This window comes from Brienomyrus brachyistius, chromosome 16, assembly GCF_023856365.1.
Source record: "Brienomyrus brachyistius isolate T26 chromosome 16, BBRACH_0.4, whole genome shotgun sequence".
NCBI lineage: Eukaryota > Metazoa > Chordata > Actinopteri > Osteoglossiformes > Mormyridae > Brienomyrus > Brienomyrus brachyistius.
The window spans coordinates 4,480,867-4,494,654 of NC_064548.1; the positions used below are offsets into that span (position 1 = coordinate 4,480,867).

The window sequence follows — 13,788 nt, forward strand, 5'->3', positions numbered from 1 at the left end:
GAGGGGATATGAGAAAATGAGGTTCCTGAGCTGATGCAGGAAGTACAGTCTCTGCTGTACATTCCTAATGATGTAGTTGATGTTAATATCCCACTTATTCCTGATGGTGGTCCCCTGAAACACCCACAGATACGATATGGCTGTCAATGGAAGTTTAATGCCGTTTACACCATCTTGATAGTGTTGAACGAGGTTATTATGAGCACATCATGATACAAGTCAGTTGACCTCTCTTTGGTAGAAGGCAGGGACGGATTACGGACCAGGCCAGCGGGGCCGCTGCCCAGGGGCCCTTGGGGTGCAGGGGGCCCGTGGGGCCCCTAGCCCAAAACAATTTGCAACGCTTATCAACAATGTATTTTCGTTTGTCTATTTTAGAGGGCCTACATTCTTTGATCCTCTGCCTACAAGGGCCCCTGACCCTATAGGGAGGGCGTTTGGCTGCCAAGGGCCCTTGAGTTGTGGTGGTTGCGGTGGTGGTGGTGGTGGGGGGGGACCCTCGCGAAGGTTTTGCCCAGGGGCCCACAACCCATAATCCGTCCCTGGTAGAAGGTCTTTTCATTGTTGGAAAAGAGGCCCACTATGAATGTGTCATCTGCAGATTTTGGATTTTGCTGGATTTGTATGTAGAGGTGAAGTCATTTGGGTAGAAGAGGAGAGGAGCACCGTTCTGCTGTGAATCACACAGACTGGATTTCAGGCTTGAATACTATTTGCCCTTATCCAGAAGGAGGTAATCCACTGACAGATGCTGGGGTCTTGCTTACAATGGAGAAGGTCCAGGACAAAGGTTTAAAGATGGAATTTAAATCCACAAACAGGATTCTAACATAGGCTGTGTCCCAATTCAGGGGCTGCATCCTTTGATAGACTAAGTCGACATACCTTTCATAGGTTTCCACTTTCGTCCTTCTAAAAGTCCATGCATTGAATCTTGGGATAGGTTGAACCAGAGAAAAGAAGGACACTTTTCTAGGCCGCATTTGAAGGAACCTTTGAAATGGGACAGTCTTGTTGCACTGCTGTGATACATTCAGTCTTCCAATGTAGCCTTAGAAGTGTACAGTCGGTGAAATGGGACACAAATTTAGCTTTTGGGGTAGTCCAAGTGTTGGAGGATGTGGTGAAGGTACTGAGCAATGGTTTGCGTACTAAATCGGAGGCTGGTGATGGATTTGAAGTTTACCAGCATCATGCATTTAAAGGTTTCATGACCATTGATATCAGAGACTGACCCGTAGTCGAATAGACTGAACTCTTTCTAGGGGGTGGATGACAGCGAGAAGCTGAGTATCTCTTTTATTTTATCCATCCATTGATCCCAACAGAGTCTTGGGGTTCTAGGTGAGAACCTATCAGCAATTGATCACCAGTTATATTCAGCACACTGCATTTGGTGACATGAAATAATGTTATAAAAACATTATATCAGATAAAGGGCTTTGATGTTGTCCCACACAAATGGCTCAAAACAGCAGGGATTGTAGCGAACTGTAGCAGCTTGGATTGAAAACTGGTTAACAGACAGGAAGCAGCAGGTAATTATTAGAGGCACAATGTCACAGTGGACCTGCATTCATAGTGGGGTACCGCAGGGTTCAATTTTAGGACCACTATTTTTCCTAATTTACATTAACGATATTGACACAAATATACAGTAAACTGGTTACATTTGCATATGACACCAAGGTGGGTGGTGTAGCAGATACTGATCTAGCAGCACAGAGGCTACAGCAAAATTTGATTTAATTAGTGACTGGGTTGATACCTGGCAGATGAAATTTAATGTAGACAAATGTAAGGTAATCCATACAGGGAGCAGAAATAAAGGCAGCTGATAATGAGAAAGACCTCAGTGTGTATGTTGATACTTCCATGTTCCACTCTCACCAGTGTGGAGAAGCAATTAAAAAGACCAATAGAATGTTGGGCTACATCTTTAGGTGTGTGAATATTGTGTGCATGTTTGGTCACCTTACCTTAAAAAGGACATTACTGGCTTAGAAAGTGTTCAATGTAGGGCTACGACAATGATTCCTGGTCTTAGAGGAATGTCTTATGAGGAGAGGTTAGCTGAGCTGAATTTGTCCAGCCTTCGAGCAAAGGAGACTATGGGGGGGCATGATCCAGGTATATAAGATTTTAACAGGTTCAGCCAAATAGTTACTTCAGTCATGGGTAACTCTGAAACAAAAGAAACCGGCTAAAAGTATGGAGGTTTAATTGCTTTATTTCTGACTGGGTACATACTGTAGATGAAAAAGTGTGGATGAAATATTTCGGGATATTCACTTCATTTATCATATATTGTTTATATTCATATTATTTTCATTATGTAATGGTAACACTAAACAGTTACATTGCTCTCTGCTATAATGTTAACATTACAGTGTTGTGTCTGTTGTTGTTATTACAACAAATCTGGACTGATCGGACATAAGTGTCTTAAAGGCAAATCGTTCATCGATTTATTTTATCTTGGGATGTCTGGGTGCAGGAACTGTCCTTTTGCTTTTCTGTCGATATCCATGATGTTGACGAACTACAAAATATGTGCCAATGTCAAATTTGTAACTTTTTTTTTTTTTGGGGGGGGGGGGTGCATATTTCATTTCAGGCTACTAAAATGTGAAGAATGACTGCATGTCTGACAAGGTCTACAGGGGATTTAGAAATTTTGCAAACCCTGATGTGCAGCGGGTGGCAGAAAAGAAGGGGCGAAGCGGAGATCTGGACCCGTGTCAGGGAGTGTGCTGTAAGGGAGCATGTGGGAGGGGAGATGAAGAGCAGGGGCCCAAGAGGGGAGTTCTGGGGAGGTGGGAAGAAACAAAGTTTGAATGTCAGACCTACTGTTAAATATAGTTGAGCTAGTCTGCCATGGTAAGGGATGGTCTTCTTGGGCAGACAGGCCTCTATGGTAAGCGATGGTCTTTTTCAGCAGGCAGACCCCTATGGTAAGGGGTGGTCTTCTTTGGCAGGCAGACCTCTGTGGTAAGGGATGGTCTTTTTCAGCAGGCAGACCTCTATGGTAAGGGATGGTCTTCTTGGGCAGACAGGCCTCTATGGTAAGCGATGGTCTTCTTGGGCAGGCAGACCTCTATGGTAAGGGATGGTCTTCTTGGGCAGGCAGACCTCTATGGTAAAGGATGGTCTTCTTGAGCAGGCAGACCTCTATGGTAAGGTATGGTCTTCTTGGGCAGGCAGACTTCTTCTTTTAGGATATTACAGGATCAGTATACCTTATTTGTGCATACTGTTACAACAACCTTCCATGACCCACTTACTTGTGGAGCCTGAGCAGTTCTTTAGCTTTCCCTTAGCTTTAAGGGTGTGTTGTCACCTAGTGGTTTTGGTGGGCTTGAACAGTTGCAGTTTCCTGGAAGTGGGTACAAGGATAATTAAAGCATGGTCAGTGTTACCAAAAGGTGCACAGGATAAATGGCAGAATGTGCCCTTTAATGTTAGTGCAGGATTGATAGGGTTTGGTCCTCACGTCTGGGGTAGCAGATACACCGGTGGGACACAGGCAAGTCATTTTTCATGCTGCAGTGATTAAATTCCCCTATCAGGAAAATGGGGACACTATTAAATTTGCTTTTCAGATCATGAATAGCATCTGCCAGCTGCGCAGAATGTGCGTGAGCGCGGGCTGGAATGTAACTCCTGCTATAATATCTGGCTGCAATTCCCTAGGCAAATAGAAGGTTTATAATGAATAAAAAGAGTCTCTGGGTCTGAAGAGCAAGAAATATCAGTAACACTTTACTTGACGGGGCCAAAATACTTAGTAATAACTCAGTTACTACTGAAGTACAAATTATGAACAAGTCATGAACAAATAGAAATATAGTCGCTACTTGAGATAAAAGATGCGTCACAATGAATTAATGATGAACAAAGATGATATCAATAGTTTACTTGTGATATTCAGTACTTGTTCCTTCAGTATAGTTCTTTAGTAACTCCTTCAGTAGTCGACAAAGGTTTACAGAATTAACAGATATACTAATAAATATAGCAACGACGCTGATAAAACACGCCATGATCCAGTAATGATGAATTAATAGGAGATCAGTATGTAACTAAGACTTCGTTTGTAGTTAATTAACACATAAGTAATAATATAATACAATATTATTTGTACCCCGTTAAGCAGTTACCGAAACATCACCAACAACATCAGAGTTAGAGAGCGCGGGAGCATGGCGAGGACCCGCACGTCAAACTCTGTGAAAGCGTGTTTAAGTCCCTAGCGTCCTTGCTTTCTGTCAGGAGGAATTTCAGTGGTAAGCCTTCCACGTGGCATAACACACAACAGTTAGTGCAATGGTACTTTTATGGTTACACCTAGGTAGCAGAGGTGTTTCAGGAAAAAGCTGCGGAGCAATTCGACTAGCGAACCGACTTCTGAAGGATGAGTCAGCCAAAGTTAACAAAAGATATATATGTAACGCCGAAATATAAATAAACGACATGGACCCCGAAAATCCAGTTCGCACTGATTTCACCAACTCTATACTTTTCCTTGTGTTTTGGCAGAGATTGCACAACCGCTGTCCTTTTTTTCCGAAATACAGAATTTGTTTCAATAGCAAGTTTATGTGAGTAAAAGAATACACACTTCAGAGATATTAAGAATTATCGAAAAATCTTCCACGATGCTATGGTTGTATACAATCTGTAGAAAACATAAAGTAAAATGCTTGTATTCCTCACTAAAGTATAAAAGGTTTTATGCTCATGCCAAGTCTTGACAGTTTTTAAGTGGAAATGGTGCACATTTTGGACCTCGAAGTGCATGTATTATAGTGCTCTTTGCTGGAACCCTCACCCTAACCCTAATTAGAGGTCCAAGCAGCCAAAGCTGCTGGATCCCCATTGTTTTAATGTTTTGAGACTGAGAAATAAGACTCGATGTACTTTAGTGCCACCTGGTGGATTTTTTTTAATTGAACAGCCTTGTTCCAGGTAGATTGGTACTTGAACGTAGGTCATCCAAGGTAAATTGTTGAACTTACCGGCCTCCACAGTAAAGTCGAGTGTGTAATGTGCTGCCCCTCCCCATCACATTCAGCCCGACTCTAATTACGTTTATTGCAATTACAAATAATTCACTTCCTTTTTTAAAATAAGCATTCAACCTTTTCTTTTCAAACATAAATGTAATATTTGAAAAAATTCATTCAACATTCTGTGTCTGAGGCAGCAGGATCTTTACCCAGCATGCTTTTCTTTGAGCAGTAGGGACCCAAAGGTGTTCAGGCAAAAATCCCTTCCAGTGGCACTCCTTCTCTTAGCAAAACAATACACTATGGATTTAAAGGCAATGGTTATACAGCAACTCTCAATTTCGTTATGAAGGAAACATATATGTATCTATTCTTTTATAGTACTCCCGTCTTATTCTTAGATTGGATAGTAGCGTCTGCATAAATTCATCATTCGGCAGGACATGGAATCATAGTAACTGGGGAATATGCGGCAAAACAGGCACTGGTTCTCCCCTCATTATTTATTACCTAGTGCCTGTACTTCCCTTATTATTCAGTAGCAGGTGCCGGTTCTTCCCTTGTTATTTAGTACCTGGTTCTAGTTCTCCCCTCATTATTTAGTACCTGGTGCCGGTTCTCCCCTAATTATTTATTACCTGGTGCCAGTTCTCCCCTCATTATTTAATACCAGGTGCCTGTACTCGCCGTATTATTCAGTAGCAGGTGCTGGTTCTTCCCTTGTTATTTAGTACCTGGTGCCTGTACTGCCTTTATTATTCAGTACCAGGTTCCAGTTCTTCCCTTGTTATTCAGTACCAGATGCCAGTGCTCCCCTTTGTTATTTACTCCCAGCCGATATTGAGAGCTGCTGGTACTCTGAAGTGAAAAACAAAGAAGTGCTGGTACTGCGTACCTGTGAGTACCATCCCACTTCAAGTACTGCTTCTCTCAGGTTCATTCATCAGACTTCAAGTAACTGCTGGGTGTATCATGGTCATACTTTAATATGGGTGTGAGCACCAGTTTAGATGAGGAAAATGTAGTTTCTTTACCCTCTGTATCTCTGGCCATTGCCAATAATTATTTCTGCTGGAGGTTGAACGAAATGGGTTAGCACAGCTCTGGAAGTGCTTTGGCTGCTCTTCTGGTCTGAAGGTCTCATTTCTTTGGATTAATCTCCTCTGCTCCAGTTCTTCTGTGCTTTCTTCTGCTATGTGTGATCCCTTACTTCTCCTTTTTTATTTCTCTTTCTTCAGCATCATGTCTGCCTATCCCCTACACAACATTCTGTTGCCATCTCTTTTTGTACGGATTGTATTTCTCGAATCATCCCTTGCTCTCATATCACACTACTTTTTTTTTTTTTTAGTTCTTTTAAGCAATTACTGTCATGGACAGTTCCCATTCTGACTCCGCCCTCCTCCTCTTCCCCGTCTCTGCAATTGTATCCTTTACCCTCTTGTGTTTCTCCCTGCTCCCAGTCTGCTGTGTGGCTCAGAGTCTGTGAACCCATGGGCATGTGTTTGAGACTGGTGTTACGTGCCGTAAGGTTACACCTAGGTAGCCTATGTGTGTGGATTAGTTGCGGACGTGTTCGGTAGTGCTGTTTTGTTTATTGTTTTGGCCGTGTCAGTCCCGAAGTCTGTTACCCTATTGTTTGTGAAAGTCTTTGTGAATAAACATAAAAAAATACAAAAAAGATCCCTTTGTTTCCCGTGTTCCCTTTTCCTATACCCTGGTTGTCTTGTTTTCCCCTCTCCTTTCCCTTTACCTTTCTGATGGTCCTCAACCCTAGACTGAGGATCGTAACAGAAATTGGGGGCTCGTCCGTTCCTTTCTTTTTTCCGGTGTTTGTCTGGTGGTTTATTTTGTGTGTGTGGGGGGGGGGGGGGTGTGTGGTTGTGTAGTGGAAATGGCTCAGTTCGATCTCATTGCTTTCACCTTCTACCCCACACTCGAACAGTTCAATAAGTCCCGTAAGGACGATCTGATAGGAATAGCAGAGTTCTTTAATGTTTTGGTCCCCGCTGAAGCCTCTAAGCGGGTTATAAAGCAAGCGTTGTAGGATGAGCTGATTAGACAGGGTATCCTACCTGAGTTAGGCGGCTTGCCGAGTGTTGCATCCACTCCCGTACGGTTGACGGCTACAGCGGAAGCCGACGGCGTTGATCTGGGGACAGGGATCCGCATGGATCTCGGCGATCCACGCTCAACCAGGGAGGATCTGCTGCTGACAATTCGGCTTAGGGAGCTGGAACTGGAGATTAAAAGGCAGGAGTACCAGGTTCAGTTACTCCAGGTCCGGGGAGTGGAGGTTGAGGCTGACAAGGAGGTGGCATCGCACAGAATGGGTATGGGTGAACAAAAACCTGTGCCCCTTCCGCGTAAAGTATGATCACCAAGTACAGCCCCTCAAGCCGGCCTGCCCGCCCGTGACCAGGCTGATGCCCCAGACCTCCTCCGTCTAGCCTTCGTTCTCCCTCAGGTTCACCAGTCTCCCAGGAAATTGGAGGTGGAAATTCTGGCTTTGATGTTAGTCGCCATATTGCTCTTGTTCCTGTGTTTCGGGAAAATGAGGTGGATGCTTATTTCGCTATGTTTGAGAGGATTGCTAAGACCATGAACTGGCCTAGACATTTGTGTAACTGCAATGCAAGTTAGTGGGGAATGCTCAGGAAGTTTGCTCGGCTCTGGCGTTAGAACAGAGTCTAGATTATGACATTGTTAAGGCTACTGTGTTAAGGGCGTATGAACTGGTACCTGAGGCTTACCGGCAGAATTTCCAGAAGCTGGTTAAAACCACCAGCCAAACCCATGTTGAGTTTGCCCGTGAGAAAGCTTTGTTGTTTGACAAGTGGTGTGCTGCGAGTGGTGTTTCCAATTTTGAGCAACTCAAGGAACTCGTACTACAAAAGGTAACTTGTTTAGCTGAAGCTGCTACTCTTGCTGATGAATTTATTCTGACCCATAAGACTGTGTTTACCCCAACTCCTCTGCCTCGCAAACTTGGTCCCCATCCTGTGATATCCTCTCCTTCGTCCGCTTCTTATTCACCACCTGTAGAGAAGAGAGAGTGTTTCTATTGTCACGAGGTGGGTCACATCATTTCCGTTTGTCCCGCTCTTAAACGTAAAGAGACCTGTGCTGCGACTAGAAAGGTGCAGATCGCTGCTTGTGTTAACAATGTGTTACCGGCAATTCAAACTGTTGAACCTACATTCCAGCCTTTCGTGTTTCCTGGTTCTGTGTCGCTCGGTGAAGACGAGGTACGTCACCCGGAAACTATCCTACGGGATATGGGAGCTGCCCAGTCTTTCTTAATTGAAGGAATTTTACCCTTAGATAGTACCACTTACTGTGGCACCAACATATTGGTGCAAGGTATCGATCTGCGTGTGGCTGTGGTTCCTTTGCATACTGTTTATTTATGTACTCCTGACTTCTCTGGACTTGTTCGTGTTGCGGTCCAGACCCAGTTACCTGTTCCAGGGGTCACATTCATCCTAGGGAATGACATTGCGGGGAAGAGGATGGTTCCCCTTCCTGAAGTTACCCCAGAACCGGAGATCTGCGCAGATGATGTTGCCGCAGAACTACCCCAGGTGTTCCTGGCTTGTGTGCTGACACGGGCCCAACAGAGCAAGTTCGCCGACATTCATCTGGCTGAGACATTTATGTCCGACCCAACACCTCCTTCGACATGTGACTTTGAATCCCTGGTCCCCGTGAAACCTGCTGTTTCCCCTGAGGTCCCTTCCACTACGGCCGCTCTGATCAAGGCACAGGCGGAGGATTTCTCCTTAGAAGCTTGTCGTACCTCCACTGTGAACAAGGCAGAGTTAAAGAATCACCCCATCGCATATTTTTACCGCAACCAGGTATTAATGAGGAAATGGACCCCTCCGAACTCACCTTTCGAGTGGGCTACTGTATTTCAGGTGGTAGTCCCCGGGTTATATCGGAATTATGTGTTGTCTCTCGCTCATGACCACCCGTGTTCAGGGCATCTTGGAATTAGAAGAACATTAAACCGTCTCTTAGCATATTTTTCTTGGCCAGGTGTTAATTCGGAAGTGAAGAAATATTGTAAAACCTGTCGGGTGTGTCAGCTGGTAGGTAAACCGAACCAAGCTATTGTACCGGTTCCATTACATCCGGTACCGGCTATTGGCGAACCTTTTGAGTGTGTGGTGATTGATTGCGTAGGTCCATTGCCAAAAACTCGTTCAGGTAACATGTATTTGTTCACCCTCATGTGTGCCGCCACTCGTTTCCTGGAAGCTATTCCTGTCTGTAGTCTCCGGACCCCCGTCATAGTTAAGCAGTTAATCAAGTTCTTCACTACTTTCGGGCTTCCTAAGTGTGTGCAATCGTACCAAGGCACGAACTTCATGTCGAAGTTATTCGCACAAGTTGTTCGCGAGCTAGGAATACGTCATACTGTCTCCAGCGCCTATCACCCTGAGAGCCAAGGGGCACTGGAACGATTCCATCAAACGTTCAAAAATATGCTTTGTACCTTTTGTATAGATGCAAGGAGAGAGTGGGATGAGGGAGTGCCCCTTCTACTTTTTGCAATACGCGATGCTGTACAAGAATCGACCGGGTTTAGTCATGCTGAACTCATCTTTGGCCACACTGTTCGAGGTCCCCTGAAGGCGTTACAGGAGCAGTGGTTGTCCCCCGATGCGTCCTCCCCTACGCAGGATATGTCCAAGTTTGTGAAATCCCTCCGGGACTGGATGTCTACAGTTAGGGAATTGGCCTGACAGTCTCTGGGAACAGCACAGAAGAAAATGAAAGGGCAGTTTGATAAGTCTGCAAAACCCCGGTGTTTCCAGCCTGGTGATCGTGTCTTAGTCCTTCTGCCGTTGCCCGGTTCCTCCCTTAGTGCCCGATTCTCAGGTCCATATGTGGTACTAGAAAGGTTTAGCCCCACCAACTATGTTGTAGAGACCCCAAACCGTAGGAGGAAGACTCGCGTGTGTCACATAAATATGTTGAAACCTTACCTTGATCGCTCAGTCCCCGTCCCCGCGCCTGCTTCTGTTCCGGTCCCCGCTCCTGTGGGCGTCGTGTCTCTCAGTAAGTACTCGCCAGAGACGGATGACTTACACCTCAGTAGGAATTGTCTCCCCTGTGCTCGCCTTCCTAACTCAGAGGCTCTGCAAAACCTTACGTCCCGACTCAGCCACTTACCTCGGTCAGCCCAAGCTGACATTTTGTCCCTAGTGGATCGCTTCCGACCCCTGTTCGCTGATACCCCTTCGTGTACCCCTGCTGGGGAACATGATATTGACGTTGGTGATCACGCTCCCGTTAAGCAGCATTCCTACCGGGTCAACCCCCGGAAGAGAGCCTTGTTATCTCGAGAGACCGCTTACCTGGTAGAGACGGGTCTTGCTGTTCCCAGCAGTAGTCCTTGGTGTTCCCCGTGCCTGCTTGTTCCCAAACCGGACGGCACGTTCCGGTTCTGCACGGATTATCGGAAGGTTAATGCCGTGACTCGTCCAGATGCTTACCCCCTGCCTCGTATGGAGGACTGTGTTGACCGTATCGGTTCTGCGAAATACGTGACCAAGTTGGACCTATTAAAGGGCTATTGGCAGGTCCCGCTGACCCCCAGTGCTTCAGAGATCTCCGCATTCGCTACCCCTGACACCTTCCTCCAATATACGGTTATGCCCTTCGGATTACGGAATGCCCCAGCCACCTTCCAGCGGCTGATGCATAAAGTATTATGTGGTGTCCAGAATTGTGAGGCTTACCTAGACGATGTGGTGATTTATTCCGACTTGTGGGAACAGCATGTCAGTTCCCTTGAACAGGTGTTTGCTCGATTACAAAAGGCTTCGCTGGTGCTCAACCTCGAGAAATGTGAATTCCGACAGGGCAGGATCAGCTATTTAGGGAAATTAGTGGGTCGAGGCGAGGTTAAGCGCCTGGACATAAAAGTCCAGGCTATCCGTTTATTCACCGTCCCGCAATCGCCGCGAGAGCTGAAGCGGTTCCTCGGGATGGCAGGATATTACCGATGTTTCTGCCGAAATTTCTCAAATGTTGTCATGCCTCTTACTCACTTGCTTCGTAAAGGGGTGCCGTTTGTGTGGTCCCCAGCCTGCCAGAGTGCTTTCAATTCAGTGCAAATGTTCCCCCGTCCTAGCTGCTCCCGACTTCGCCAAACCGTTCAAGTTAGAAGTGGATGCCAGTGGATTGGGTGCTGGTGCCGTCCTCCTGCAGGAAGACAGTCACGGGTTGAACCATCCTATATGCTATTTCTCAAAAAAAAAATGTAAAACACCAGTTAGCATATAGCGCAATCGAGAAGGAAGCCCTAGCCCTCCTTTTAGCTTTACAGCATTTTGAGGTATATGTGCTCGTCCGGTGGTGGTGTATACAGACCACAATCCTTTGGTTTTCCTCGCTCGGATGTGTAACACTAACTAACAAAGGGCCAATTTCGACTCACCAATCAACCTGCCCTGCCCGCTTTTGAACCATAGGAGGAAACCGGAGCCCCTGGCAAAAACCCACATGAACACGGGGAGAGCATGCAAACTCCACACAGAAAGGACCCGGGACCTTCTTGTCCTTCTGCCCTGCTTTGTAATGTATACAGGCAAATACATACACAAAACTTTCATTTGAACTATATTTTTAACAATATTGTCTTACTAGAATGGACCTTTCACATTAAAATATGGTATGCAGTAAATTTTCTAAAGCAGGAAGGAATGAAATTACATTAGGAACTATGGGCCCAATTCTACCATGGGCTTAAGTCAAAAATGGTAAACTTGCATGCATTTTGCCATTAACTTAAACACTTTTCCAACTACACGCTCTGGAGGGCTATATTTTATATGACATACAGAAATATTTTAGTATATACACATATGTTACCATTGGGCGAGATTCAACACAAGTGACATCTGTTTTGTCAAATGCTTAGTAAGCAAATCAATTAGGATGAAAGACTGGTTGACTGAAAATAATTGTTTCAGTTAAGATGATTGTAAATAGGTTCAAAGGAAGTCGTGCGTTCTCTCAGTACAGAGTTGAAACGCCTACAGTATGCTGCATGTTGTCACGGACTCGGGGGTTTCTGTCACGGACTGGCAGGAAAAAGGAGGTCATAATCCACTTGTGGCTCCGGAAAACAGGGCTTTATTGCAGATACTGAAGACAGTAGGAACGCTACAATCAAAAGGCCACAAGGGGTCAAAACTAAACAGGGATACGAGGTAAACTAACAGAACCAAAAAGACCTACAAGGGAAAACTGGTAATACGGAGAACAGGTAGGGAAGCACACATAGCAACAGAATAACCAACATTACAGAATCATCAAAAACCACAGTCAACATCTGGGAATAACTCCACAGGAAACAGAGCAGGATCAGGTACTGTAGTTAAATACACAGTGTTAACAAAGAAACACAGGACAGATGAGAACAATCAACAAGGACTGGCACAAGAAAATGGGCAACAGGAGGAACTAATAATAATTAAACACAGAAACTAGGGATCTTTACAAATACCAAAAACTAGAAAACATTAACTGGAAATAAAACACTAGGAACAGAACACAAGGATAATTAAACAGAAGCAGAAAAGAACAAAATGGAACACAAGTAGGGAGAAACCTTAAACAAGAAAACTAATGCAAAAGAAACACTAGGGAACAATATCTAATGAATACAAAAACAGAGGCAGCTGGACATGAACATGCGACTAAAGGATAAGTAGCTGCATGTGCAGCCCATAGCACCACACAGCATCCAGGGAGCTGGGGAAACACACGAAGTGAGCTGAGGCCTGGCTTGCATTCTCTGCTCTAGTTCATCCCAAAGGTGTTCAATGGAGTTGAGGTCAGGACATTGTGTGGGCCAGTCAAGTTCTTCCATGTGACACCAAACTCACCCAACCATGTCTTGGGCACAGTTATGCTGGAAGGGAAAAGCACCTTCCACAAACTTTTCCAGACAAAAAGTACAAACAAGTATCCAGTAAAAAATATACAATGGAGTGCATATAAAACTTTAGAAAGAATCCAAGTCTGCAGACCTCTACTTTGTGTAATTTTCCTGTGTTCAGACTTAATAAAAATCAGCACTGGTCTTACATACATTGTAGTTTCGCTATTTTCTTCCTTCAGCATAAAGTACAGATACTGTTTGTACACGCTGTTAACATGACAACTCTGATGCACATGGCTGAACTCCTAGCCATCACGTGACTCTTATGTCTGTTTACTGTATGTCGTGCTAAGGCTACCAGCATTTTCATGATTGTTCAGGTTAGAGCTTATCTGATGGAAAATAAGATTGGTTTCTAAAGCCAGCATTTATTGCCTGGCATCAGTCATATACCAGTGGGGGGTATCAAATCAGTTCCATCTTATGGACAGAATTTCTATGTGCAGTCAAGGGGTGGAGGGTGATGTGTTCAGTCACCTCAGAATTACGTCTTTGTTTTTTACAGATGAGGTGGTCTTCTTGGCTTCATCAGATTGTGACCTCCATTGTGCACTAAGAAGTTGGCAGCCGAGTGTGAAGTGCCCGGGGTGAGGATTGGCACGTCCAAGCCTGAGGCTATGGTTTTCAACTGGAAAAGTATGGATGAGTTAGCACCTCTAATGGAGGAGAACAAGCATCTCAGGTACTTGTTTATGAGTGAGGGAAGAGTAAAGCAGGAGACTGACAGTTGGATCAGTGCACCATCAGCCATTATGCAGATGTAGTACTGGTTTGATTTACCTGTTTATCTACATTCCAACCCTCACCTACAGTCACAAG

General features: G+C 44.9%; 2 long non-coding RNA genes across 3 annotated transcripts; both read right to left on the bottom strand.

The window, feature by feature from the left end:
- Positions 1–2,287: 2,287 nt before the first annotated feature.
- On the bottom strand, positions 2,288–7,535 carry LOC125709655 (uncharacterized). Of its 2 annotated transcripts, none has more exons than XR_007382801.1 (4): positions 7,447–7,535; positions 7,085–7,248; positions 3,096–3,376; positions 2,288–3,021 (listed from the first exon to the last, which is right to left on the bottom strand). It is a non-coding gene; the product is annotated as an uncharacterized LOC125709655 (long non-coding RNA). The 2 variants fall into 2 exon arrangements; XR_007382800.1 differs by lacking the exon at positions 2,288–3,021 and having other exon boundaries at positions 3,053–3,211; positions 3,285–3,376.
- A 482-nt stretch (positions 7,536–8,017) lies between these two features.
- Positions 8,018–10,485, bottom strand: LOC125709657 (uncharacterized). The gene is made up of 5 exons (XR_007382803.1): positions 10,376–10,485; positions 10,191–10,271; positions 10,004–10,055; positions 8,904–9,766; positions 8,018–8,813 (listed from the first exon to the last, which is right to left on the bottom strand). It is a non-coding gene; the product is annotated as an uncharacterized LOC125709657 (long non-coding RNA).
- Positions 10,486–13,788: the final 3,303 nt, after the last annotated feature.